The 27,490-nt window shown below is 41.1% G+C and overlaps 1 protein-coding gene across 2 annotated transcripts in view; it reads right to left on the reverse strand.

Annotated features, from left to right (window-relative positions):
• Positions 1-27,490, reverse strand: part of CDH11 (cadherin 11) — a 177,337-nt gene that overhangs the window by 92,396 nt on the left and 57,451 nt on the right. For both annotated transcript variants that reach the window (XM_023210092.2, XM_023210091.2), the window contains exon 2: positions 17,106-17,230. The gene's annotated coding sequence lies outside the window, so the exon portion shown is untranslated. The remainder of the gene's footprint in view (positions 1-17,105; positions 17,231-27,490) is intronic.

Consider the following 27,490-nt stretch of genomic DNA (forward strand, 5'->3'; position numbering starts at 1 on the left):
AGTCACTCTTAATGGGCGCTTGCTAACATTTGAATCTGATTGAAGACTGCGTTATCAAACCCATCTGCTGACAGTTTATAGCTATATACTTAAAAAGGCATAAATGCTTTTTGAATGCCAGGAGTGTGTGTTCTCAATTTCCCACATTGTTTATGGAATACCTGGAGTAGAGCAATCACAATAATAATTCATACTTTATAGCACTTTATAATTTACAAAGGGCTTTCATGAACATTAGCTCATTTTACACATCAGCCAACAAAAGTAAGGGTTATTATTATCCTCATTTTATTGACGAAGAATGAAAGCATAAGTCATACCTAGTCTTTAGTTTTCAGAGATCCGAGTGAAGATGAAGGCTGCTATCTGAGAGTTGGACTGAGGCTGCCTCAAGAAAGAAAATCTGTTCCCTCAGGAAAAATACAGTTTCCACGTGAGAGTGAACAGGTCCAAAGTCAGCCCCAATTTGGCTTTCTGTCTGCTCAGGGCTTCTTGTCCAGGTAGTCCCAGCTCACTAATAGCAGCCGATGAGGATAGTGGCTTATAATTAGCAGAGGCTTATTTCATGCTGAACCCTATGCTAAGCACTCTACATGCTTTCTTTTATTAATTTGCACACAGCCCTGTGGGTTTTCACTTATATTATTCCCATCTTATAGGTGAAGAAATTGAAGCTCTAAGAGGCTAAATAGCTCACTCAAGGTCATATGACTACTGTGATGATCTTAGAGGTTTCATTTTAACAATTTGACTTTAAGGTGGACGGCATGATTAGTGTAGCCTCTTTAACTATCTTCATTTTTATTTCCTGCTTTACCCCAGAGCCTCTTGATTCTCCCTATGGCTTGATTCAAAGGCTTGGCTTTATTCTGCTCAAGACTCTAGAGGTAATGGATCTGGTACTGTACCTGCTTATATTAATAGGAAGGTGCCTGCCGTGTTTCTCTTCCATAGAGACCATGGTTGCAATTAAAGAGGTTGACTTTGTGCAAACGCCAGAACCCAGGCATTGAAATGTCCTGATGGAGACAGCTTTGAAGTCACAAAAGAAATGCAGACCCCACTACCCTATTAGGATCATAAGTCACTGCTCACCACAACCCATGTAAAGGGCCATGTTCTTCTCCCATTCTGCAGCCATCCTGCCTGCAGGATGTCATTTTGGAAGCTTCATATGTTCTCCTAAGACAGACCTATTGCCATTTCTAAAATGATTCAAAATGCAGACTGCCCCCCGCCCCAACAAAAGAGTTCTAGAGATATTATTAGCCAAGGTGGTATCATAGGTAATTAGAGTCCAGCTCCCAGTGGGAGATACACTTTGAAGGCAAGAAATCATTCGGATACTTAGGTCCCAGTCTGTTTGCAAACATCCACCACTTGACTCTCTGCCTGAAATAACTCAGAAAAGAAGAAGTTTTGAGATGAGAAGACAAAAGGCAGAAAGAAGATGGCAGGGCAGATGGAGATGTTTTGTGCAAAAACTTTGGATGAAAAAGGAAGCACTGAAAGTAAATATATACTCTAGCCTAAGGTTTCTGTCATTGAGTAAGACAGAGTGGAGACATTCAAGGGGGCAGACCACACCACATCACTGCAGCCTGCTCTGGGCAACATCACATGAGAGAGGAAACCCGATAGCTCAGGCAGAGGAAGAGCCCCCTGAGAGATCTAAGAAGCTCACTTTGGATTTGAAGTTTTAGTTCAACTTCCATCTTCTGATACCACTTACCAGCTGTGTGGCAGCAAGAAAATAATTCGATCTTTCAGCCTTTGTTTTTGCACTGAAAAATGGAGACAAAATTCCCACCACCCCTTCTCTCTCATTGCAGAGGCAGAGCGTTAGGCAGATGGCCCTCCAGCACATGCTGTACAATTCTAGCTGTGACCTTGTGACCTGGACTCCATCAGTCACTGTGAACCTCTGTCTACACAGTCCTAAGTGCAGAAACACCTGGATATTTGGAACTGTGTAGATTTGCACCTTGCCATCCCCATCACCCTGACTCCTGTTTAGGGAGCCTTCCTATGTGACAGTCATTGGTTTCAGTGCATTAGAAGTAAAACATTCCTCCATTAACACAAAATCCTTCTGGTGTAGGCATTGCTTATTGGATGATTGTAATAACCACCCTCCTCTCTCCCCTAACAACCCTGCTAGAGTAGCCTCCATCAGAGACACCTGCTTCTGAACTGTTTACTCAGCCCTTGGGATCATCCACATCCCAGCAACAGGGACTCAGGCTGTTCCACTTCCCTGAGGAGACAAGAGTGCCAAGACCTGAGAGAAGAAACCCAAGAGGAGCCTGGGGCTGGGGAGGGATCTGGAAGTCACCAACCACTTGTGACAAACAAGCAAATAGAAACACAGAACAATCACTTGTCCAGCAGGAGGTAGATAAAAGATGAGAAGCCAGACCCCCCACCCCTGTGTCAGGCTGAATCCAAGCCCTCTGATGAGGGGAGAAAGCAAACGCACTCCAAAACTGGCAGGGACGTATTTCAAGAAGTGTTCATTCTTTTTTTTTTTTTTAATAAAAAAAGAATTGTTCTTTTAATTTCTTTAACGCTAACAAAACTCCAAAGAAATGGGGAAAGAAGACATCCGCTGCTTGAGAAAGACTTCCATTTCCTAAGTCCCCCAGTTCCTTTTTACTCTGGGAGGATCTAATTTTATCTAGGCTTCTCGAATGCAGTCACACAGTGGGGACTGCGGAGATTGGGGCTCTGGCAGGGGGATCACAAACAGAGCTTTTGTTTTGATCTCACTGCTTAGGTTAATGCATCGTGACTCCTCCACGGGCTGTTTCCCGGGACGCTGCTATCCCACTGTCTGCTAGGGAAGAAAATGTCTTGTGAAAATAAATCACATGCAGCAGTATTTACAAATCCTGAGTCGGATTTCCATCCTGTCCAACAGGACGAGAATTTGACCCATTATTTACACCAGTAAGCTGAGAATGACATCAAAAGCTCTCTCATTATCTCTGCAGGGGAGATAATGCGTTAAGTGCCTTTAATCTAAACATGTGACTTACAATAGAAATGTGTATCTACTCCTTCCACAAAGGAGAAAAGAAACAGCACTTACTTCTATATGTAATATACAGGACATCTAATTCTAAGCCTTGCTTCTAAATATCCGTGGATCCCATATCTCTATCGTTTCACTCGGAAATTCCTCTTGCCTTGGGGAAATAGGATGCATATCAAAGTCTAGGTAGAGAAAGAGCCCAAAATAGAGATGAAGGCACAGAGAAAACACCTTGGACACTTGGGAAACAAATACAGCATTCTTTATGCAGCCTGCAAAAACAGACTTGGTCTCCTTTCACTCCATTCCCTTGTTTCCCACCGCACACCTGCCTCTGATCCTATCTCACAGGGATGGTCTAAGAACAGGTGAGAGAAAAGAAGTGAGGACATTCCACAAACTTTAAAATACTCGCAGAGACACATCACTTTATCATGTTGCCACTCAGGTTCTTACAACATCTTAGGATCTGTCTTTTTTGGGCACCAGAAGAATGGGGTGGGAAGCATCTGGATGTGAAAGAGATGAAGTCCAGCCCGATTATTTCCCACCTCTGTGGCTTCTTAGGCAAAGCATGAACTGATTTGACTCTTGGTTTTTTCATCCATAGAATCGGCAAGCACCTTCTTCCTTGCCATACAAAGCAAGTCCTCAATTAATGTCACTCGGCCTCATCGATGTGTCTATTCTAATGAATTATAATTTTCTCACCTGTAATAAAATTCACTGTAATTTAGCAGTGTTGAGTTTGTAGAGTACTTGAAAATAATGACTTACTAATATATAATTCATGTATCATAAAGACCATGCTTTTTATTGACGTATAATATGTTACATATTTATTGGCCACATATGATGTTTTGTTGCATGCGTAGAAAGTGTAATAAGCCTTTTAAAGTGCACAGTGTTTGTTGGTATGTTGTAAAGTTGTGCATGTATCACCAACATCTAATTTCAGAACATTTTAATCACTCCCAAAAAGCAACCTCATAGCCATCAGCAGCTACTATTTTTAGAACATATTTTATTAATCAATATCCTGCTATTCTTCAAGGTCTAAGAACTCTTCTCTAAAGTCCACAGTGAGTTTTCTCTCTAACTTACAGTCAGAACCAAAGTGCTGGGCAATTGTCTAACCTGTTGCAGTTCCTGGATTGACACCTGACTTCTTCCTGGCCTTCCCAAATAGATGGTATGTTCTTGGAAAGCAACAACCATGTTTTCCACATTTTCTTTCTCCTCCAGTATCTCAGCTCACGGCTGAACATACAAGTAGGAATACACATGGGTACCAACTGATTGGCCAATCACCACCTCTTCCAAAGACCAGCATGTTTGTCATCTGTCTGCTACTCTGAATTCTGATGCCTCCACAAGCTGTGAAGAATAATCATGGAACATGATCATTCTCTCCATAGTATGTGCTGTTAATTTTTCATCTTAATGAACTGTCCAGTCGAGTTTAGCAACGGGAATGGTGATAAAAGCACAATAAAAAATGTCTTATGCCTTGATACTGTCAGAAACCTTTTCCCTACAACATCCACACATAATTGAAATAAAATATCTCAATGGCTACAAACACCATTTGTCAAGAATAAAGTGGAGTAAGTGCTATTTCAAAAATTCATACTAACAGGTTTCATAAACATGGATTATTGGAACGTTCTTCTGATTGATATCTACTCAAGCATTTTAAGCACATGGCTTTTATTCTCTGCGTTTGTTTGAGTGAAACCACTTTGGGTACCGAGCTACATGTCAGCTGCAATTTTCCAGAGTATTACAGATGCACGGCCTTTCCTGCTGGGAGATGAGTCAGGCAAGCCGGCGCAGTCCCAAAAGGCCCATGTTAAGGCATGGACAGGGAAACCATTATGCAGCTGTTGGCTTCCCCAGAGTGGAGTGCTCCAGGCAATGACGCCCCTCGAATCTGAGTGATGGTCCAGGAGGAACTCAGAGAGAGAGATATCTGAAGATTCTGCTCATCCCAGCAGTGTGGAGGAGCCCAGGCTCCAGGCTTCTGTCCCAAACATACCAACCATTGTATTCCTGTCAACTCATTAGGGAAATGCTTAATAATTGGTTATTGGCGTAGTCATATTGGTTTGGTCATTAATTCAAGAAATGTTTACAGAGTGCTACTAGTATGCATGGCACTGCCCTTGGCATCCAGGACATAGGGGTGGATATGGCTAAGCAACTCTCTAAACTTCACGGGGCTTAGAATCTCATGGGGAAAACAGAAAATATAAAAATCAGCCATGAAATGAAATCGACATGATATTTGCTAATTGTGATTGCTGCTGTGAAGAATTAGACTGAATGAGGAAGTGTCCAATGACTGCAGGGTGGGTGGAGGATATAGCTTCAGAGGTTGTGAAGTCAGGAAAGGCCTCTCAAAAGGGGGCATTTAAGCTGAATCCTAAAAGATGAGAAAGTGCCAGGGGTGTGAGGAGACTTCCAAGACCTGGGGTTAGAAAGGGCTGGGTCTGCTCAAGGGGCAGCAATTGTCCAATGCAGCTGAGCGGATGGGCAAAGAGAGAGGTAGGGAGCGACTGTCTCAAGGAAAGCACTGGTAGCAAAATTTGGGTCTGGATTTTATTCCAGTTAAAACAGGATGTCAAGAAATAGTTTAAAATAAGAACTGTAGAGAATTGCAAGAAAACTCCCACTTCACTCCTCCCTTGGACCTTTTTCCAACCTGCTACAAATCAAATCTTGACCTGTCTCCCCTCTGTCTGATATTTTTCATTCAACTTCTGATCCTGACAATGATTCCCACTGGCTTTCTCATCTGTACCTGAATCCTCTCTCTCCAAATCTATTGTGGACAGACATTCCAGCCCCTGTTCTCCTGTCTATCCCAAGTTCCTTGTAGCCTCAACTTCACTCTGGGTCCTCCTCTAATAGGGTGGGAAAGCCTTTCAGACACTGCTACTGATTTCCTGGAAGCAATGTTTACTCTGCAAAGCAATCAGCAGGGCTCAGGTGATGGGAGGCTTCTCTTGCTACTCCATGTAAATGCTGAGGTGACCAGAATGCTCTGAAAGATGCATAATTTTAGTTCAGAAATAGGATTAATATCTGCCATCAGATAGAAGTAATATAAGTTCCCTGTAACCACAGGTCCTTTTCTGTCTTGTTCACCACAGTATCTTGGTACCTAGCACAGTATTTAGCATCCCATGAATAAGCATTCAGTGAAAACAATGGAGGAACAACTGAATCTTGTGTATTCATGCACAGACACAGGAAGGCTTGTTGCAAAATAAAGTTTGTCATAGGTTGGATCATCTGGGATACTGACTCTGAGATGGAGTTTAGCGTGGGGATGTTTACTAGAGGGTACCCTTTGGAATAACACTTAGAGAAGAAAAGGGAGGGGAAGCAGAAGCAGACATAAAGAGAGGATGTGTGCTGCAGCCCAGCAACAGCCTCAGACCACCCTGCATCTGGGTGGGCTAAGGTCATCTGGGCTAAGGATCGTCCTTCAAAATAACCCCAAGAAAGCTGAGATGGCCAGCCTTTTACTGATCAGCCCTCCAATGTGAGTTGCCCTGGGAAAGAGCATGACTTTGGCTGAGTTGAAAGCTGCAAGTGAGGTCATCTGCCAAGAGCATTCCCAGTAGCTGAGACCACCAAACCTTCAGTGAACTGGGGAACTGGGTGGTGCATTGCAGTGTTCAGTGCAGAAGCAATTCTACCCATGTTGGGATTTCCTGTTTCTTACAGTTCTTGATGCTTCCAAAATAGTAAAGGGAATGAAGTGATCTCTGCCTTAATTTAGGTTTCTTGTCCTGTGGTTTGATAGAACATTGGCATTGGTCTTGGAGGGAGGGGAGGAGTAGGATCCTGGCTCTGCCACATATTACGTGTGACTCTGGGCAGGGGACAACTCTGTTTTCTAGGCTCTGCTTGACCTCTTTGGGCCTCATTTTATTCTTCTGTGGAATGGGGTAGCTAATGTCCATCTCAAGAAATCAAAGTGGATAATGCACAAGGAACCTCTGTGCAGTTTAAAGGGCTGTGCAGAAAAAGGGAGGGGAAGAGCTTGTCCCTTTTGAAAATGGATGAGGAGCATTAGCCTAAGAGGGAGTGTCTGCCAAAGCTCTCAGCAGTGGAAGGCAGGTGAATGGAGACCATGCTCTCATTCCTGTGAAAGCCCGTTCACCACGCATGAGTATGCACTCCACACACTGCAATAGATGGCATGGTATTACACAGTCAAACTCTATTCTCAAGGATTTAACAAACTTGAAGACAACTAATTGGCAATGTGGTAACCCAGGAACATCAGTGTGGCTGCTCCATTAAGAACAGTAGGCACAGTGCCCACAACACTTTGAGAGGATGCACAGCAATGTTTTAATTTCTTTTAAAATCAGAAGAAAACAATGACCTTTTAGGGTAGAACGCTATATTCCTCTTTAAACCAAAATGGTCATAAACTGTAATTTTTAATTTTTTTAATGGAAAAGGGAGCTCATGAAGATACATGTACCCAGGACCCATGGAAGTGACAGACACTGAGGAATCAAGGCATGCTCTACACAGAAGTAAAAAGTGACAAACTATATCACAGGGGCTAGGAGCCCCTGCTGGAGGAGAAGATGCTTCTCTGCACACTCGGGCAAATGGGGGCAGACAAGAAAAACGTGTGCAAGGGAGTCAAGGTGTCAAACATCACAATGCGTTCAAGGCGTTCAGGGCTACCAGCAGCACAATATGGACAGAGTTAAATGGGAGGGAGGGGAAGGGAGGCTTCTGGGAGTGGGGCCTGGATCAAGTGAGTCTTCAAATCCAGGCAAAGGACTTAGCAATTTATTCTGAGAGGGACTGCAAGCTTCTGAAGCTTGGGTTTTATACTGAAGCAACTTGATACAATTTGGATTTAGAGAAATAATGCTGCGGCTCAGTGGAGAAGGACTGCGGAAGAGAGAATAGAGCCGGACATGCTCCCATGAGTCTGAGCTCCAGCCACCCTAGTGGGGCCTTGTGTGGGCACCGGTTCCATTCCACACTGTGTCGGGGCTGGCATGGCAGGGACGTGTGCTCCGGCAGAAACCAGTGGCTAGATGAAACTACACAGAGGCTTCTCCTTTCCTTGCCCAAAGAATGATGTAAATGGTTCAGGGCAATGAATCACCATCCTCCTAGGTCCATCTTTCAAGTGGAAATTCTGAAAAGTGGTTGGGAGTGTTAAGAGGTCCAAAATAGTATGTTATAGACAGAAATGTGATACTTCAGGAAACTTGCTAGACATTCATTTACAGAGGTATCTTCTCACGAACCCTTGCAAGAATGTGACCAAGTTTTTAAAAATGTGTTTCCTTCAAAAGTGTGTGTATGTGTGTGTGTGTGTGTGTGTATGTATATATATATGAACTGTTGCTATGGCAGCCTAACAGCTTTTGGAATGGTGCTTAAATTGTAAAAGAACCCCTAGAAAAGATAAACTCACTAGCCTCGCCACAAATTTTCTAAAGCTTCCAAATGGTAGCATCTGCCAGGTGTCTGGCTACAGTCTTCTAGATCCTCAGCAGACACATGTAATTGGTGGCAGATTTTAGTATGGCTCGTTCCCTTTACTTCCCTGATTTCTTTAATTGCCTTGAGCTCTGAGTCCCCCACTGCACACAGGATAATTTGGGTTAGTAGCCAGGAAAGGAAATGGTAATTCTGTGGCTCAAGAATCACGTAGGGCCAGAGAGTATAGGCAGGCTCAGTAAATGTGTGTTTAATGTATGAATTAATTAACAAATGGCCAAGAAGTAATTCCTTGGAGATTCCACACCACCACCCTCACGTTCAATTGCTTTCTTTGACTGAGACTGTCTATTTGTCTGTCACCCAGTAGATCCTAGGGACCCAGTCTACAAGGAACATGCACATATCTTGGCCTAGAGCATAAAAGAGTACCAAGGAGGCTTTCAGGAATTATTTGATGAGTTAGTGAATGAATGAATGAATGAATACCAGAAAACAATCCTCTTAAGCCTAGGGCACATGACTACAAAATCATAAGACACTGCCTTATTAAGTTACTTCCTGCTTGTCATGCTGTTCAAAGTCCCTCTCACTTTGAGTACAGACTATCCCTTGCCATGTAAAGCAGGGAGGAAATGCACAGGTAACCTGAGCAATGCTCAGGCGCTTTCATCTTTCAAAGGAGAGAATCCTACACCAGCCTTTGAGATGCCGTGTTGACTCTGACAAGCTGAACAGAAGAGATAATGCTGTCTATATGGCTGGTTGTCGGAAGGGAAGTGATTAGATTTCAACTGGATTGCCTGTTACCATCCTGGACCACAGGGCCCGGAAAGCAAGTGCAGAGAGCACGCTCGCCTACCCAAGAAGCACTTGCTGAGCACTTGAGGAGGCAGAGAAAATCATTTCCCAAAGATCAAGTGGCCCAAAGAGGGGCATCTCCATTCTAGGGATGGATCCCCATCCTGGGGGTGGATTTGCTGCTTGTGGGCATCTCAGCGAAACTGACAATGAGAGGAACATAATATCGATTTCGAGAACATCTTACGTTATCTCACTAAATCAGTGCTGGGGAGAGGAACTGCATTCCGGTCTCCAGGTAACTGACATCCAAGCTATACCTTGATTAGGGATTAAATCCATAAAATCATTGCATAGAACATGGCAAAATGATTTTTTAAAATTCAGTGTCTCCAGATGAAGTGTTCATACGAATTTACTGTGTTATTTGGGCAACTTTTCTGTAGGTTTGGATAGTTTTAAAACTTAAAATTAAAAAGGTTTTATATCAAATGAGTGCAAGCAAAACAAAGGGAAAAACTTAATAAATTTTTCCTTTTAAAATCAAGGTGGCTGGGCACAATGACTCAGGCTTGTAATTCCAGCACTTTGGGAGGCGAGGCTGGCAGATCACTTGAGGCCAGCAGCTCAAGACCAGCCTGGTCGATGTAGCAAAACCCCATCTCTACTAACAATACAGAAAATTAACCAGCTGTGGTGGCACAAGCCTATAGTCCCAGTTACTCTGGAGGCTGAGGCATGAAAATCACTTGAACCTCAGAGATAGAAGTTACAGTGAGCCAAGATTACACCACTGCACTCCAACCTGGGTGACAAAGTGAGACTCTGTCTCAAAAAAATAAATAAAATAAAATAAATAAATCAAGGTATTAAACAGTGTTTACAGCTGGGTGTGATCTATGTATACAAATGTGGGAGGAAGTAGCTATATGGATGTGTGTGTTTGTAACTGCCCAGAAACTGTCTGGAAGTCACACAGAAAACTGACAATAGTGGCTTCCAGGGAATGAAATTGAAGGCCTAGAGTATAGGAATTGAAGAAGACTTAATTCTCTGTAGACTCTTTTTCACCTTTTATTTATTTGTTTATTTATTTATTTATTTAGAGATGGAGTCTTGCTCTGTCACGAGGCTGGAGTGCAGTGGTGCTATATCTCAGTTCACTGGAACTTTCGCCTCCTGGGTTCAAGAGATTCTTCTGCCCCAGCCTCCCAAGTAGCTGGGACTACAGGTGTGCACCACCATGCTCAGCAATTTTTATATTTTTAGTAGAGATGGGATTTCACCATGTTGGCCAGGATTGTCTTGATCTCTTGACCTTGTGATCCGCCTGTCTTGGCCTCCCTAAGTGATGGGATTACAGGCATGAGCCACCAGGCCCGGCCTTATCTTATAAATTTTGACCATCTTTATCTATTTTAACCATCTTAACTGTTTAAATGTATCCATCTAAGGATACATAAAAATAAAAACAAATATGTCATGAGACATCCTACCTAGTAATGGCAAATACTGACATAACAACTGCTGTACTGTTCCCTTTGCCTGGAAAATCCTTCCTGGTCTTCTCCAGATAAATTCCTACTCATGATCAAGTCTAAACCCAGAGGTCACCTCATCACTGAAGCTCCGCCTGATTTCGTCCAGTGAAGTCAGCCCCTCTGTGTTCTCACAGATCCAGGGAGCTGTCTAAAAGGAACTCTGTACCATGATTATTTGTTTGCCAGCCTGGCTCCATCACAAGAAGAGGGGTTCTTTGGAAGCAACAGTACAGTTTCATTGTTGTATTGCTACACATGATTTATTATTGTATCACCAGCACCTAGTCCAAGGCCTAACATAGGGATGGTTCTCAAGATGACTGATGAGTGAACACATCCAGAGTCTTTTCTCCTCTTGCCATTTTGCCCCTCACTCACTGGATATATTCAGTCGCATCCTGCTGCATTAGCTAGAACCAGCTAAGTCTCCTTTAAAACTCAAGCGGAGACTAGAATGTGAAGAAAGGGGAAATGCGTATACACTGTTAGTATGAATGCAGATTAATACAACCTCCATGAAAACAGTGTGGAGATTTCGCAAAGAATTGAAAATAGAGCTACCTTTCAGCCCAGCAATCCCACTACTGGGTATCTACTTAAGGGAAAAGAAATCATTATATCAAAAAAGGACCTGCACTCATGCATCTATTACAACATATTCACAATAGCAAAGTCATGGAATCAACCTCAGTGCCCATCAGAAAATGACAGGATGAAGAAAATGTGGTGTATGTATGTGTGTATATATATATGTATATATGTGTGTGTGTATATATACATATATGTGTGTGTAAAATGTGATATGTATGTGTGTGTGTATATATACATATACGTGTGCATAAAATGTGGTATATATGTGTGTTTAAGTCTGTGTGTATATACATATGTGTATGTGTATATATACATATATGCGTGTATATATACATATATACATATACGCACATATGTGTGTATAATATATACATATACGCACATATGTGTGTATATATACATATATACACATAAAGAATGCATGTGTGTATACATGTGTGTGTATCTATATTCCACATATATATGTATGTATAGAGAGTACCTATGCATGTGTATATATACACATATATGTGTGTGTATATATGTGTATATCTGTATATATAGACATATGTATGTATTATGTGTGTATATATGTATATCTATGCACACATACATTCTCTGTATACACACACATATATGTAGAATATACATACACACACATATATACACATACACTATGTTCTTTTTTATGGCTGTATAGTATATTATGAAATACTACACAGCCACAAAGAATACTACACAGTCATAAAAAAAGAATGAAACCATATCTTTTGCAGCAACACAGATGAAGCTGGAGGCTATTATCCTAAGTGAAAAAACTCATAAACACAAAATCAAATACTACATATCCTTAGTTATGAGTGGGAACTAAACAGATATAAAGATGGCAATAATAGACACTGGGGACTCCAAAAAGAGAGGAGGAGGGTTCAAAAATTACTTATTGGATATAATGTTCATTAATTTGGTGATGGGTGTACTAGAAGCCCAAACCTCACCATTATGCAAAATACCCATACAACAAACATGTACATGTATCCCCGAATCTATCACTGAAAAAAAAAAAACTCAAGTAGAGATTTAGGACATTGCCATACCCAAATAACTGTAATAGTAATTGCCCTCTAACTCCCTCCCATCCCAGCTTGGTTAAGACTGTAAGTCAAGGTACAAAAGAATTGGAAGAGACATTGATCAATAGGAGGCACTACACTGCTGTGCTTAGAGTGGAGACCCTGTCTCTACCCCTTGCTCATCAGGGGTCCTCAACAAATTCTTTAACCTCTCTAAACCTCAGTATCCTCATCTATGAAAGAACAATGACCCCTGCACATAGCAGCCAAAGTCTTGGTGACGTCAAACAAGATAATAAATGTAAAGCACATAGCACAGTGTCTGGTACAAGGGCATGCTCAGAAAATTCAAAGTCATTGACCCCTTTGCCCATCACTAGCTAAATAAAGCAAGATCAAAGAACCACAACTTTGGTTGAGGTTTTTCCTTTAGTAATGATTTTGTGCAGGGACTGGATGTTCAGGTGGCCTACCATAAAAGGGCTTCATGTAATCATTAGTTGATTGTGGTGATGACAGCCACACTGTACACATTGAAGAGCTGCAATGTGTAGGCAACAAGTAAACTAAGTGTCTGTTTATGATTCTGATGACACCAGATAGAGACAGATACTTGGCCTCCTTCTCCACAGTGGCCTACATCCCAAAATAGGAAATATGCATTCACAGACAGAACCAGCAGCACAGGGGGTTAGGAAGCAGATTGCTAACACTTCAAGCTGTCAGGGACAAAGCAGAGCCCTGTGCGTTCTGCAGCACAGGTGAGTTGCCCCAAGCAGCTTTCTGGGATTCATTCTTATGCAAATGAAAGATAATTGGGTGACCTGAGACCAGCAATTCCTGCTGGTTATTACTCAGCAGGATGCCAATGTGTGTACACTTCTCTTGAGCAAAGGGCAAATCTCTTCCACTTCTCCAAGATGTTAATTTCTAGGCCCCTGTGCTCTACTGAAAACCCAGCAAGGTCACAGGGCTTAGAAGCCTTATCCTGTAGCTGCCCGGATAATTCCTCCTCTGCTCCGAGAAGGTTCTTAAGACACGTGTGCTAGAAATGGAAGCTCAAGCTCCAGTGGATTTCACTGTAAGTTAACTAGAGTGTCGATCCTGTGAACCCATGCCACATTTGTTTGAAGTCTCTCTCCGTCTTTCCTTCCCACTTGGATTTTGACTGCCATATGCAGTTACCCGACTGTAAACTCCTTGAGGAAAGAGGAAGTGCCCTTTCATCTCTGCCTGCGTTTGTGGCATGTCATAGGTGCCTGTTTAAGAAAACCTGGCATCTTGACCTGATTGGGAATCAAGAATCTGAGTCTCAGCTAAAGTCATTGGTTAGTTTTGTTCTTCAAAATCCTTACAGTGCGATCAAGAACAAGTCCTTTCCTCCACCAGGCACAGAATTCTTTTCCATCAAGAAGAAGCTTATCCTGAAAAATCAAAGGATTGTTCCAGTTGCATTCCTGCTGTTTTATGTTTTGTTTTGTTTTATAAAGGTTTCATGCCACCAGCATTGGAGTAATTCGCCTTCCTCTCTTTGGAATAAAAGCTTTGCAGAACTCTTCAAAATAGATCATTCTTAATTTCCAGGTTAAAAAAAAAAAACTAACAGATTTCCTAGACATGAAATTAAATTCAAGTACTTTCTATTTACCTTCTGACTCTGATTCATGGATACCTCATTCTAATTGCCCCTATTATCTAGAAAAATAGAAAATGTCACTTGCACATCTTCTTGAGGAATTCAAAGAGCCGATGAAATGAGGCCCATTTGTCTCAGCAGAAATGAGATGATCGTCATTCACAGACATACCCACAGGAGGGAGGCACGTCCTCTGCTGAGCCAGGCTTTGGAGCAAATGAGTGCAAAATAAGCAAATGCCAGAGGAGTCAGTTATACAATTTCCAAATCATTCTGGTGCGTTTGCAGGGGAGTGCCATTTTGCCTCTAGGATAAGCGTTCTCATTCATTGGTTTATTCCCTTAACAGATATTGACCAGACCATGAGAGAAAGAGGTGGGGACTCCTCACATTGAAATTTTTTCCCAAAACAGGCCCACATTAACACAAGAGTATAAAATACCTGAGAAATTATCAGAAATGTATAGTTCCCTGTCACAGAGGACTACCATCTATTTAACAACAGCTTGTGTGGGCTGCAAGAAAAGCCCCTGGCCTTATGTGGAGATAATGGTTTTGGCCCATAATATGGGAGATTCATTCAGGAGAAAGGCAGACAAGGAGAGTGGTAAAAGACACAAACTCTAGCTAAAGTTAGACTTCCCATAAATACAAATTCCAAGGATAAAAGTTACAGCATTATGGTCATAGGCAAGTTATTTATCTTCCCTGATATGCTTTGGCTCTGTGCCCCCACCCAAATCTCATCTCAGTTTGTAATTTCCATGTGTCACAGGAGGAACCTGTAATTCCCAAGTGTGGAGGGAAGGAGGTGATTGGATCATGAGGCAGTTTCCCCCGTGCTGTTCTTGTGATACTGAGTGAGTTCTCACAAGATCTGACAGTTTTATAAGGAGCTCTCCTCCCTTCACACGTGCTTCTCTTCTCTCTTCTGCCACCTTGTGAAGAAGATGCTTACCTCTCCTTCCGCCATGATTCTAAGTTTCCTAAGGCCTCCCCAGCCATGCAGAACTGTGAGTCAATTAAACCACTTTCATTTATAAATCACCCGTCTCAGGGAAGTTCTTTATGGCAGTGTGAAAACAGACTAATACATTCTTCAGGATTGAGTTTTCTCATTTATAAAACGTTTGACATTAATAATACCTACCACATAAGGCTTTTGGAAGGATTAAGCAGAGTCATACCTTCAACATCCTTAGGAACCTGACATATAGTAAGAATGCAAAACCTGTTAGCTGCTGTTATTATGTGTTATTATGACTTTTCTCTGAGTAGTCACCGTAGTCCACCTTCCTCACATTTAATTAAAAATATACCGAGGGCCCCTATTCATTTGCTTAATAAATACTTACTAAGTGCATACTTTGCCCCAGATACAGTACTTGCAACTGGGAGCACAGTGGTCCCAAATAAGTCCTGTCCTCAAAAATCTCCAGGTCTAGCTGGTAAGACAGACAACTAAATAGACAATTACAGTCCAATGTAGAAATCACTGTAAATGGCGTAATCCCTGGCTGCTAAAGTATCGTCTAGGTAATCTTAGCCTATTAGAAATAGCTCCTTAGTGATAGTGAAGTCCAAGCTAAGATATAAAATGTGTTAAGAGTGCTTATGAGGTGAGAGAGATTATGAGGTTTTGGGGAAATAATGGCTGTGCCCCGTGAGGAGGTCCCAGAGTGGATGTATATAATACAAGCAAGGTGCAGAGGGAATAGCAGCTGAGAGATGAATCTGGACAGCAAAACAGTGGCCCTTCTCATTAAAGGATCCTAGAAACTTGTTAAGAAAAGCTTATTTCTATCATCGAAAGGGAATAAGTGGGAAAGTAACATAATGTGTGGATTTAAGAACATTGTTCAGGATATATATAGATCATGGATCACACTGTAGCTGATGAGGGAGAAATAACCCTGGAGGCAAAAAGACTTATTAGGTGACAATTTCAATAACATTGGAGAAAAAGAGTTTGACTTGCATTTGAACAGTGGCAATAGGGATAGAGAGAAACAAAACTACTTCAGAGATAGACAAAGAATAGAATGAATAGGAATCAAGAGGAATTAACTGCTATTGGGGGTGAGGGGTTGAGAGGCTTAAAGTATTCTGCCCGTGTTTCTATTCTGGGCGAATTTTGATACTATTACAGGAATGTGGGGCCCAGGAAAAACCTGGATTTAACATACGTGTTTAAGGAACCACTGGACATCCACATGGAGATGAGTCACAGGCACTTGGATAAGGAGGTCTAGATTCCCCAAGAGTGGAAAGTCACGCTGGTAGGATTAATTCTTAAATTTCTATCTGGATATTTAGATGTCTCCTATGAATATTGCTCCAGTTATCACTGAGCAGATGGAGAAGGTAAATGGATTCACAGAATCCTAAAATGTAAGAACTGTTAGAAATCCTAGGTCCAGCCACCCTGGCAGCCCAGTAAATGGCTCATTTATCTCATAGCCCAGACAGTGAATGACAGAGCTGGATCTGGGAGTAGAAACCAGGCCTCCTGGCTCATGATCGAGGGCCCTGTCATTTGAAGTCTAAAAGGTTCAGCCTCCTAGCAATCTCATTTCCTTGTGGGATATAAGCTACTTTGTTCCCATTTTAAGACTTATTTTCAAAAGAAAAGGAGAAAAAAGCAACATGGCAATCATCTCAGTTGGCCTGTTTAGCCGAGTCTTTGCTAAATAATTATAATCCCTTTAGTTCCTTCTTTCTCCTCCAGATCTTACTACTACTAGCACATAATAGGTGTTCAATAAAGAGAATCCAATAACATCAACACTGAATAATCACATTCCTCACAACTGAAAAAAGTAGGCCTTTCTCTCCCTCTCAGATTCTACTTTCGGCTTTAGTGAAGTTCCAAATCAAGCCACATTTGAGAGACAGACATAATTTCCATCTTGACATACATAGTAACATATGAATTGTTCAGTAGTGTTAGTTCAGCTTACCTTCTTCACCCATTGGATACTTGCTGCCAATTTCTGTAACACACTCCACCCATCTGATTGGTCACTCAACAAAGGACAACAGGAAGGAATGTCACAGGGCCGCTGAACCGAAAACACAGTGATTTCTGCAAAAAGTGAAAGGATCATTAGTAACCTAGTGGTGGCATGAACTGGCAAAGTGATACAATATTATACACAGTTGCATATGACAGACTTTTCTCTTAGAAGATGACAATCCAGGTGTGCAAAGAGAGAGATAAACCAATTACTAAAATTATGTGAAAAGTGGGAAAAACTTATCATGGATTTATAAATACCATTGGATAGTGTGATTAACCATACATGCATTTGGTACTATGATGACAATGATAAAGCAATTCTACACACAACTTTTTATAACATGCCATGTAATTCATATACATTTGCTCTTGCACGAAGAACAAGCTGGTGGGGGAAGGTATGAAGACTTGGAGCCCATTTCTGATAGAACCTATGTTCCAAAGCCAAAGCAGTGTCTTCCTTCCTAAAGTGAGAAGCACTGTTCTGGTGTTGACAGATCCTCGTGAACAACAGGCTCAAAGACAAAGAGTAGCAATAGCGGTGGTGGTAATAGAAGATGCTATCCCCACTCCAGCAGACCAGAGCATTGGGCTGACAGGGTTGCAACTCTTTTCAAGATTGCATTTCCCCCACCCACAACACCACATTTTAGACTTTCTGTGTGGGGGCTGTGTTCTGCTTGGATTCTGGTCTGATTCATCTTCATATCTCCCAAAATGTCTAACACATTTCCTAGCCCAGAGCATCTGTTCAATGCATATTTGTTGAGTGAATAAAGAAAAGAATATGGAGTGTCTAAACAGCTGTCATCTTTAAAAACTGAGGCACTGAACCAAGAAAGGTGCCAGCTGGCATAGCTTCCCTAACACAACAGCATAAAGGAGTTCTTGAATGTCCTTCATCTCTAGGCTTCTACCTTCTAGGATCAACTCAGCCTGAATTAGGGGCTTAAACAGCTTATTTCTTTGACTTGACTTCATTTCTTTCCAAATTTCTTTCCTTGTCTGATACCGCTTCCATCTAATAATCCTACACAAAGCCTTCTCCAAAACAACAGACAAGCAAACAAAAGCCATTTTCAGTGAAGGGTTGTGAATGGATCTTAGATCTACTAAAAATTTTTCACAGAGCCTGGTTTTGGTGACTGTAGCAAGATGAACAATAAAGCTGTCCTCTTGTGTGCTATTTATCCAAATGTCAGGACAGAGTAACACTGGAGTTATTCCCGGAGGCACAGGGGGTCATGGAAGAAATGCTACATGCAGCAGTTCACACAATGCATAACAAATGAGGAAGGACCCTTCTTGTCAACCATGTTACATGCTGCAGCCAGTCTCCAAAATTGCCCCACAATAACCCAGACCCTCTGATAGGCACGCCCTTGTGCAGTCTCCTTCTATGGGACTATGAGCTGGCTCTGCATAACAATGAAACAGCAGAACTGACACTATGTGAACCATGAGAGAGGGACTTCCACCCTGGTCGGTCCAAAAGGCAAAGCACTGAACCAAAGAAAATTACTATTGAGCCTTAAGATTCACTGGTATTTGCCTTTTTATGTAAACTTGCTTGGAACCCATCACTACTTTCTTTTTTCCAATTTCTCCCTTTTAGAAAGGGAATGCCTATCCTACACCTGTCCCACCGCTGTATTTTGGAAGCACGTAATTTATCTTATTTCATAGGTTCACAGCTGCAGACAAATGTTGCCCCAGGATGAATAGCACTTTGAATCTCATCCATACTGATTGTGTCTCAGGATGAATAGTATCCTGAGTCTCATTCATACTTATTTAGATGAGAATTTGGACTTTAGACCTCAGAATTTATGCTGAATCAAGTTAAGATGTTGGAGGTTGCTGGTATAGAATGAATGTATTTTGCATGCAAGAAGGACATGAATTTTGCAGGATCAGCAGTAGAATGTTATGGGCTCAATGTTTTTGTTCGCCAAAATTCACATATTAAAGCACTAACCCACAATGTGATAGTATTCAGAGGTGGGGCCTATGGGAGGTAATTAGGTTTAGATGACATCATGAGGGATTGTTCTTCTAAGAAAAGGAAAAGAAAGCAGAGCTCTCTCTTTGTTTCTCCCATGTGAAGACACGGTGAGAGGACTGTTGTCTGCAAGCCATGAAGAAGATCCTCACCAGGAACCGAACCTACTGGTTTCCAGGACTTAGAGAAATTAAGATCTATGGTTTAACTCACCCCATCTGTGATATTTTGTTATAGCAGCATAAGTGTACTAATACAGAAACCCTGCAGCTTATCTTGTGCTTTTTGAATGCTTGCTCTAGGAGCAGTTGACTGCCATGTCAAAAGTTCAAATGCTTGATATTATTGTGCTGGGAGAAAGCTCCAGACAACCAGGTGGAGAAGTTGTGTGGATGGAGAGAGAGGTGTCAATCCATTTCCAGCTCTTTCAGCCTTCCAAGTGAGGTGCCAGACAGGGGGCTAAAGATGTCATCTTGGACACCTAATCCATTCAAATCTTCATATAACTCCAGCCATCTGACTACATGGCAGGAAATAACAAGTAAGAATACCTAAATGAATTCAATCAACCCACAGAACTGTAAGAGATAGTAGTAAGTTGTTGCTATATGCCACTAAATATTAGGATGTCATGTTACTCAGCAATAGATAACTGGAATGTTATAAACAGGGGTGGAAAAGATATTTGCCATGTATCTCACCAGTGAATTACCCTTAACCACATATAACCATCCTGGGTATTATGAACGCCATCTCACCCTATAACAGAAAAAGGTAAGACTCTTGCTGAAAGTGTACAGCCAATAATACCCCGGGTATGGATGGAATCCAGCAGTGCTGACTTCACAGCCCATGTACCTTCTGTTTTTCTTCTCTAGTCTTCTGTTAATAATGCAGCTATTACTGTGGCCAGCATGTTTAGAAAGGTTGACTTCTCAAATCTGTAAAACACGTATTGAACTCCCCACTTTGTCTTGCATTCTTTACCTCCCTGCAAAATGTTTCCTATAGAAATCCTTTCTCTAAAAGCCTGTGCAGTCAATCAAAAAAGCTTTGGAAGAAAAGCAAAAATAGATGGTGAATTGTCTATGAATTCTAATTACTGCAAACATTAGAGAAAGAGGGACTGTGGATTCTGTGAAAAATTTTGGTATACAATTATATCATGCTTCTTAGAAAAAAAATGAACATACAAAATCCAAGTTGTTCTTTATGCTTTTAGCGTAGTTGATGGAGCTAAGATGGCTTTGCGGGCTATAGCGGGTTGTCTGTTTCTGCATTCTCTGCACTGGCCTTCATGGCTGGAATGTTCATTTTCCTTCATCTTCCCCACAGCTCATGATTCCCCCAGACATGGGATCATGTGTTCCCCTCTGAGCCAGGAAACTACACTCCAGCCTTGCTGCACCCACTTCCTACCTACTCTCAGGACTTCTCTCTGCCATCTTCCCAGCTCTGCACACCATCATGGGCTGTCTTCGAATACAGCGCCATTGTCATCTATCAGCCCGTCCATCACTGTGCTTGGCTGCCCACAGCACTAAGCCTCTTAGGGGTTCCGACAGTACCTGCCATATACTACTGCAGAGAGACTAGAAATCAGGAAAAAGAACACCGTGAAGCCCGAGTGCATAAAGCGGAATGAAGGACATACTCGGTAAGCATACCAAAATCAAGTCGGGGCGGATATAGCTGTGACTGTGGCCGCTCCCTTTTGCTGAGCTCTGATTGTGTGGAAGGCTCAGTACATGCAGAGCCATATCCTTCCTTTTGCCACTTTCCCTCTCTTAGGATCTCCATTAAAATGGAAAGAGTTGCCAATGAAGGGAGCAGCACAGCCCAAGGAGATAGAGTTTCTCCATTTTACAGATGGAGAAACTGAGGCTGAATGGCATATGCCCAAGTGCATAGAGCAAGGAAGTAGCATAACTGGGCTAGATCAATAAATCCACTCCTTTTTCCCCAGGTTTAAGAACCCACCAGGAGGCCCACTCCCCAGGGCAAAGCATGCCTATTCCCGTGGTGTGTGACTACTGATAATTTCTACTTTTTGGTAAAAACACAGTGGAAAGGCCAGCTGCAGTGGCTCATGCCTGTAATCCCAGCAGTTTGGGAGGCTGAGGCAGGAGGATCACACGAGCTCAGGAGTTCAAGACTAGCCTGGGCAATATGGCGAAACATATATATACATATATATACATACATATACATATATATACACATATATACACATATATACACACATATACATATATATACACATATATACACACATACATACATACACACACACACACACACACACACACACACACACACATATATATATCGTTTGAGCCTGGGGGGGTCGAGGCTGCAGTGAACCAAGATCATGCCACTGTACTCCAGCCTGGGTGACAAAGTGAGACCCTGTCTCAAAAACAAAACAACACAAAACAAACAAACAAAAAAACACCACAATGGGAAATTTCAGATATTTTGGAAATAGCTGATTAAAGCAAACTATAATTAAATGTTTATATATTACTTTTGTATAAACAAGTGAAATATCAGGTTTTTAAAACTTTTCTTTGGCGAAGAAGTTGAACAACGGCCATCCACTTTTCTGGTGGTCTAGAAATACCAGTTTGCTTTGTTGATGTTGCTCTGTGCAGGCAGGAGAAGGGGCCACACACACGCAGCCATCCCTGTGAGTCTGCAGATGGGGGCTTCTTCCTTTTTTGGGCATCATATGTTTCTGACATTGTTGAAGGGATGATTAAACTCAATTAATAATCTCCATTGGGTGTTTTCCTTTCCTGTTATTGCAAAGTTCCAAAACCATATGGTAAATCATATTTCATAAGATAGGATTGTAGATCATAATTTTTTTTGTAAAAATAATGAGAGAAGCAGGAAGCTATTGCATGTGAGAGAACAAGACTTAAAATCAAGTTTTTCCTCCTCCAAGCTAGTTTGAGTTTGGGCAAGCAAGAACTTTCTGAGCCTCAGTTTCCTCACTATAAAATGGGGATAATAACAATTATTTTGGAGAATGACTGTGGAGAATAATCATAATACATGCAACACTTCACTTATACACTCAAAAATCAATAGTTGTGATTATGAAAAGATATATTGTGCTTCTATGATTAAACAGTTTACCTTTTATTGTATATTTGCTATTAAAAAACCCCTATAATAGATGCGTAAGCATTTGTACAGAACTAATATTGACATGTGCATAAATATTAACATATTAACATGCAATCTTATCACATGTAATTAATATTTATCTATAAGCATTTTGCATATTTTTTTTCAGATGAGGAATCTGAGTCTCAAAGAAATTTAGAGACCCCTCAAAGTTCCTGGACTCAGCTTAGACCTCTGCTCGCACTGTGTGGTTAAGGGATACCAGCTGCCCTCTGCTCATCCCTTCCTGCAAAATCTTCAAGGCTGGCTCCTTACTGCCTGCACAGAGGATGATGCCCAGCGTCTATCTGTAATTAGAAGAAAATATCCATAAAGAGTTTCTGAGCTCCAAATGGATTTGACACAGTGGCCTTTTAAATCAAACTCTTACTACGATTATCTTCATTCCTATTTAGTAGTTTTTCTAAGTAAGCCATGCTTTTAGAGGCACCTAATGCAAAGTGACAACCTTCACCATTTTCCAAAGCGCCGATGGACGGGCGTAGAGAGAGTCCATTGTCACCATGGTAATTACTGCACAATACCTGACGGCCAATGGACGGTCAGGAGGCTCAGGCAGCCGCTGAATCCGGCATTGTCCAGGCCTGATAAAAAGACTAGAGGCCTTGAAAAGCCGGGGAGCAGGATCTCACAGCTCTTTCCCTGAGCCCTGAAAGGGCCATTGTGCTGCCACCATAAATTCTGGGTTCCCCGGGCACTTGACAACTGAAGCCAGGAACAATAGAATTCTTGTGTCCAACAAAACACTCCTTGTCCAATGCCGGTCTTATCAGCCGCATTTACAAATGTCTTTCGTTGTACCCAAATAATTCCCTATTAGAAGGGCTATTGGGAGCAGAACTAAATAAATATTCACAGCTTTTGTCATATCTTTGGGAAATGAATAAACAAACAGTCATCTAGCATATGAGCAAACCTCCTACTACTCACTACATTTTATCCATATTTCTTGCCCAAATTATGTAGCTTCACTTTTTCCCTTTAACATAATTGACAACTGCGGTACTAGAAGCTCCGGTTTTCTGTGCTGTCTACTACACATCATCGGTATTATTGCGTTGGTGCTTCTACATGTGTTTTGTACAAATTACTCTTCCTCACACCGCTAGATTTTTATTTCTGCCTCCTGAAAGAGGAGGAAATTAGAACCCAGAGAAGTTGAACAACTTGCCGAAGATAACCAAGCTAATTAGTAGCAGAGTGGGAATTCCAATCTAGATTTCCCTTGCTCCAAAGACTCTTCCCTTACCACTCAGCAATGGTGATTTTGCTACTGAATAAAGAGGAATAAAAGTTAGAATACGGGGAAATATCTAAGCACAACCACTATAAAATTTGCATATATATATATATAGAGAGAGAGAGAGAGAGACTATATTATTAACAACTTGAGAACAGCTAGACTAGAAAGAAAATGAAAAATCTTTCTCCAGGAGAGTATATTTTATTTTTGCCTAAAATGCTAGCAGTTTTACTTTTTAAACTTTTTTTTTTAGGGTGGAGGTGAGAAGCAGACAAAAATAGGTATAAGCACGCTGCAGGAAAGTTTTAAGGATGTCTGTACGGTCAGTATGTAAAGTTTTCTGAAGAACTACTAGGGTGAACAAAGCAACCATCGTGCACCCAATCACATATGCTCCAGAATAACTTTAACCTCTTCTTCTGCAGCTGATTTTATTTTAGTTGTTTGTCTCCTTGTCATGTATGGATAAATATCTAAACATTTGAATGTAATGCACACAATCAAACAGAAATCCCCTTCTCGATAGAAGCCACCAACTAGAAGAATAGCGATTTTTACATTAAAAAAAAAAAAAAAAAAAAAAAACCTGACAATATTAAAATTCTGAATGGCTCCCTATCAGGTCAGGAGATGCCCACACTCCAGATTTATTAACACAGCTTATGCATCTGTCTCCTATCTGTCCCCAGCCTCACCTGCCCACCTTACCTCCTGCTTCAGTAAGTATTGCTGTTCCTGAGCCTGGCAGGCTTTGCACCTCTGTGCTTCCCTGCATCTGACCCCTTCTTTCATTTACGGTTAGTGTGACTTTGGTGGAAATTCTCCTCAGTACCTAGTATAAACTCAGAGGGCTTCAGGATTCCCTTAGTGTAACATAATGCTTTTTTATTTCTTCCACAATTAGAGATCTTTGATATTTATGGCTATTTGGTCCTCCCAACTTTGCATCAAGGAAGCTGTGAGGTATTTGAGGACAGAAATCACATATTATGCTCATTTTTGTTTGGCCCGGGTCAGTACACTGCTAACCCTGCACAAGGCTAGACTATTGGAGAAATAAATGAATGGTAGTAGTTAGACAAAGAATGACCACAAAATTATATATTTTTTTAATTTAGAAGGTTAAAAATACCTATTGCCTTTAATCTACTTGATGTCAAATGACAGGTATAATTTGTAATTTTTTAACAAGGACCATAATAATGTACTCACTTGGCACAAATTATTCAGCTTTGATAAATGTAACGTGGCACTGTTTGGTTTGTTTTCTATAATATTTTAATATTTCTAATCAGTAGAGTAGATTATCATTTTGCAAATAACTGACTATTAACAATAAAAGACTGGGAAACCAACAGGTATTTTCTGACTGGCATTAAACGCCTGTGTTTGTGCAAGTATTAAGTTTGAAAAAGTGTGGTCAATATTTTCTAAACACTTCACATGCCAAATGAAGCATTTAATCATCTTTGGGGATGTAAGGCATTAATGCCATCATGTATGAATGATGCTAATTCTCAGCATTTCTCTATCCCCCAGGAGCTGAATCTTCTCCAGACACAACTTAATCCAAACAGGCAATGACGATGACTAAAATTTATTGAGAATTTCCAATGGACCAGGTCCTGGGCTAACTACCTTCCTGCAATATACAATTTCATCTTATGACAATCAGGTACTGTGGTTTTTCTTCATTTCACAACTAGGAAACTGGAGCACAAAAAGACTGAGTAAAGTTGCCCTCAATCACAAAGCCATTCACCAGTGAAGCCAAGACTTGGGCACAGGCAGTTTGAATCTATAGCAATTCACCGAACAGCTGTATTCTACTCCATTCTTTGGCTATAAAATAGGGCACTAAATTAGGAAAGTAGTCCAGTGATTTAAAAGAAACATGACTAAGGACTGCATCACTTTACCAGGCTACCTAACTATCCAGAAAAAGCAGAAACCAACTACGAAGGAGAACCCATGCGTGTAATGAAGAACAACAAAGACCTTTAACCAGACCCAAGGCCTGAGACAGTCTCTTGTATTTTATCAAATCTAGGCAACTTCCAGACAACCAAGAAATCCGCTTATTTGCAAGTACACAAATCTACGTATTCATAAAGTCAGAGAAGTGCTGCAAACACACACACACACACACTGCAGTGTTTGTTGTGTGCCAGAAATAGTCACAGCGTCCCGCTATCTTTTCATAGTAAGAAAAGTAAACTGCATAGTCCATAGCAATACAACTGATTTATGATATAATAGGAGAGAGCTCCCTCTGGGGCCATTATACTCAGAAAGAAACAAAATAAGGTTTCTCAAAATTAAGTGGGACTATCCTTTTGCAATATAAAATTAGGTTAAGAAAAAAATGCCATTTAGTTATTTGCTTCTTCCAAGGCACTTATTCTGAAGATACAAGCTGTGCAAACTCTGCTTGTCTATAAACTCCACAGGGATAAGAAACATATATGTTTCCTTGTCCACTTTGTAATCGGACAAAGGCACAAACTAAATGCTTCAAAAGGGCTTTCAAACCAATGACTTAGTAAATAAAAATCTGAGCCCTGGACATAGTGGTCTCACCTATTTGCAAGTGCTTCTGAAGGGCTGCAGTGAGTGGAGACTGATTTTCTTCAGGCAGAAATTTGAATTTGGCCACAGAGGGGCTGACGTGAGCCAGGGAGAGAGTCTAGCGGGTGCTCTACATCCTCATCACACCTCATTAAATACACTGGATTCACTCCGGGTCGGCAGGGGAATCAGGTCGTTAAAATGTTTCAGTTTTGCGTTTGCTGCACTTTATTGGTGGAAGAACATTCTTCACTGCTATGCACAAATTTTGACATTCTTGAAGAACGGGAGAAATCATTTGTCAATATCGAGAATCTAATATTTTTGTAGGAAGCTTTATATAGGCTGCTCTACCTCGATTTATTTGTAAGTCATATATGTGTGTGCTTTAGATGTAAATGTGACTGCACACACACACAAAAACACACATCCTCAAGGATGCATTTGCTGTTTTTATCTTTTCATGTTTTAATACTCTTTGGATGGTTACTTTTACTAACTCCATTGTTAAGAACTGAAAATAAAGAGAAAAATAAATAAATAAAACACTGTCAACAGCTATGTGGAGCTGGGTCATCTTACCAGACTGTGCTTGGATCATGAGTGTGGAAATGACAGAAAAATGATCCTGTTTGTCTGCACATCAGTGGATCAGAAGTTTGGGGAGGTCTTCTTCTACAATATTCATTTATTAATCTTATGGCTTCCATCAAGAAAATGAGGCTGGATACCTACACTTCATCTTAGCCAAAAGGCCAAGAAGTGAGGAGGCTGTCTTTCTTAACAGGTTTTTAAAATGCCTCCTGGGCTTTGATATCTGCAAATGTTCTATATATAGAGATATAAAGATATATAATAGTATCTATATGTGTGTTAGTACACACACACACACACGTACATGTGTACATATTATTCACAACTTGATCATCATATTTGTAAACATTTCAGTCACTTTCCTTATCCAGTAAGTAAATGAATTTTGGCATCGGATATCAGGGTAGATTTGATGAGCAGTAAGATTGTTTCCTACTTTGAAATGACAGAACTTTGTAATTGGAATAATCAGTTCCCCTGGCTAAAAGCATCCCACCTCCCTCCATCGGTGTTCCAACCACGCTTTGGGAAACACAGAGCTAAGAGCTGATACTTCTCTAGTGTTCAACACGAGTTGGGGATTTCATGGGCCAAATCCAATACCATGATGTAGCCATCTTCAAGAGGACACTGCATGTGCAGAAGACCTTGGGGGCCAGGGAGGCCTCACCTTTGGCTCTCAGAGTGATGTGTATGTACAGCCAGTTTTCAGAGCCAAGATGTT

This window comes from Piliocolobus tephrosceles, chromosome 17, assembly GCF_002776525.5.
Source record: "Piliocolobus tephrosceles isolate RC106 chromosome 17, ASM277652v3, whole genome shotgun sequence".
Taxonomy (NCBI): domain Eukaryota; kingdom Metazoa; phylum Chordata; class Mammalia; order Primates; family Cercopithecidae; genus Piliocolobus; species Piliocolobus tephrosceles.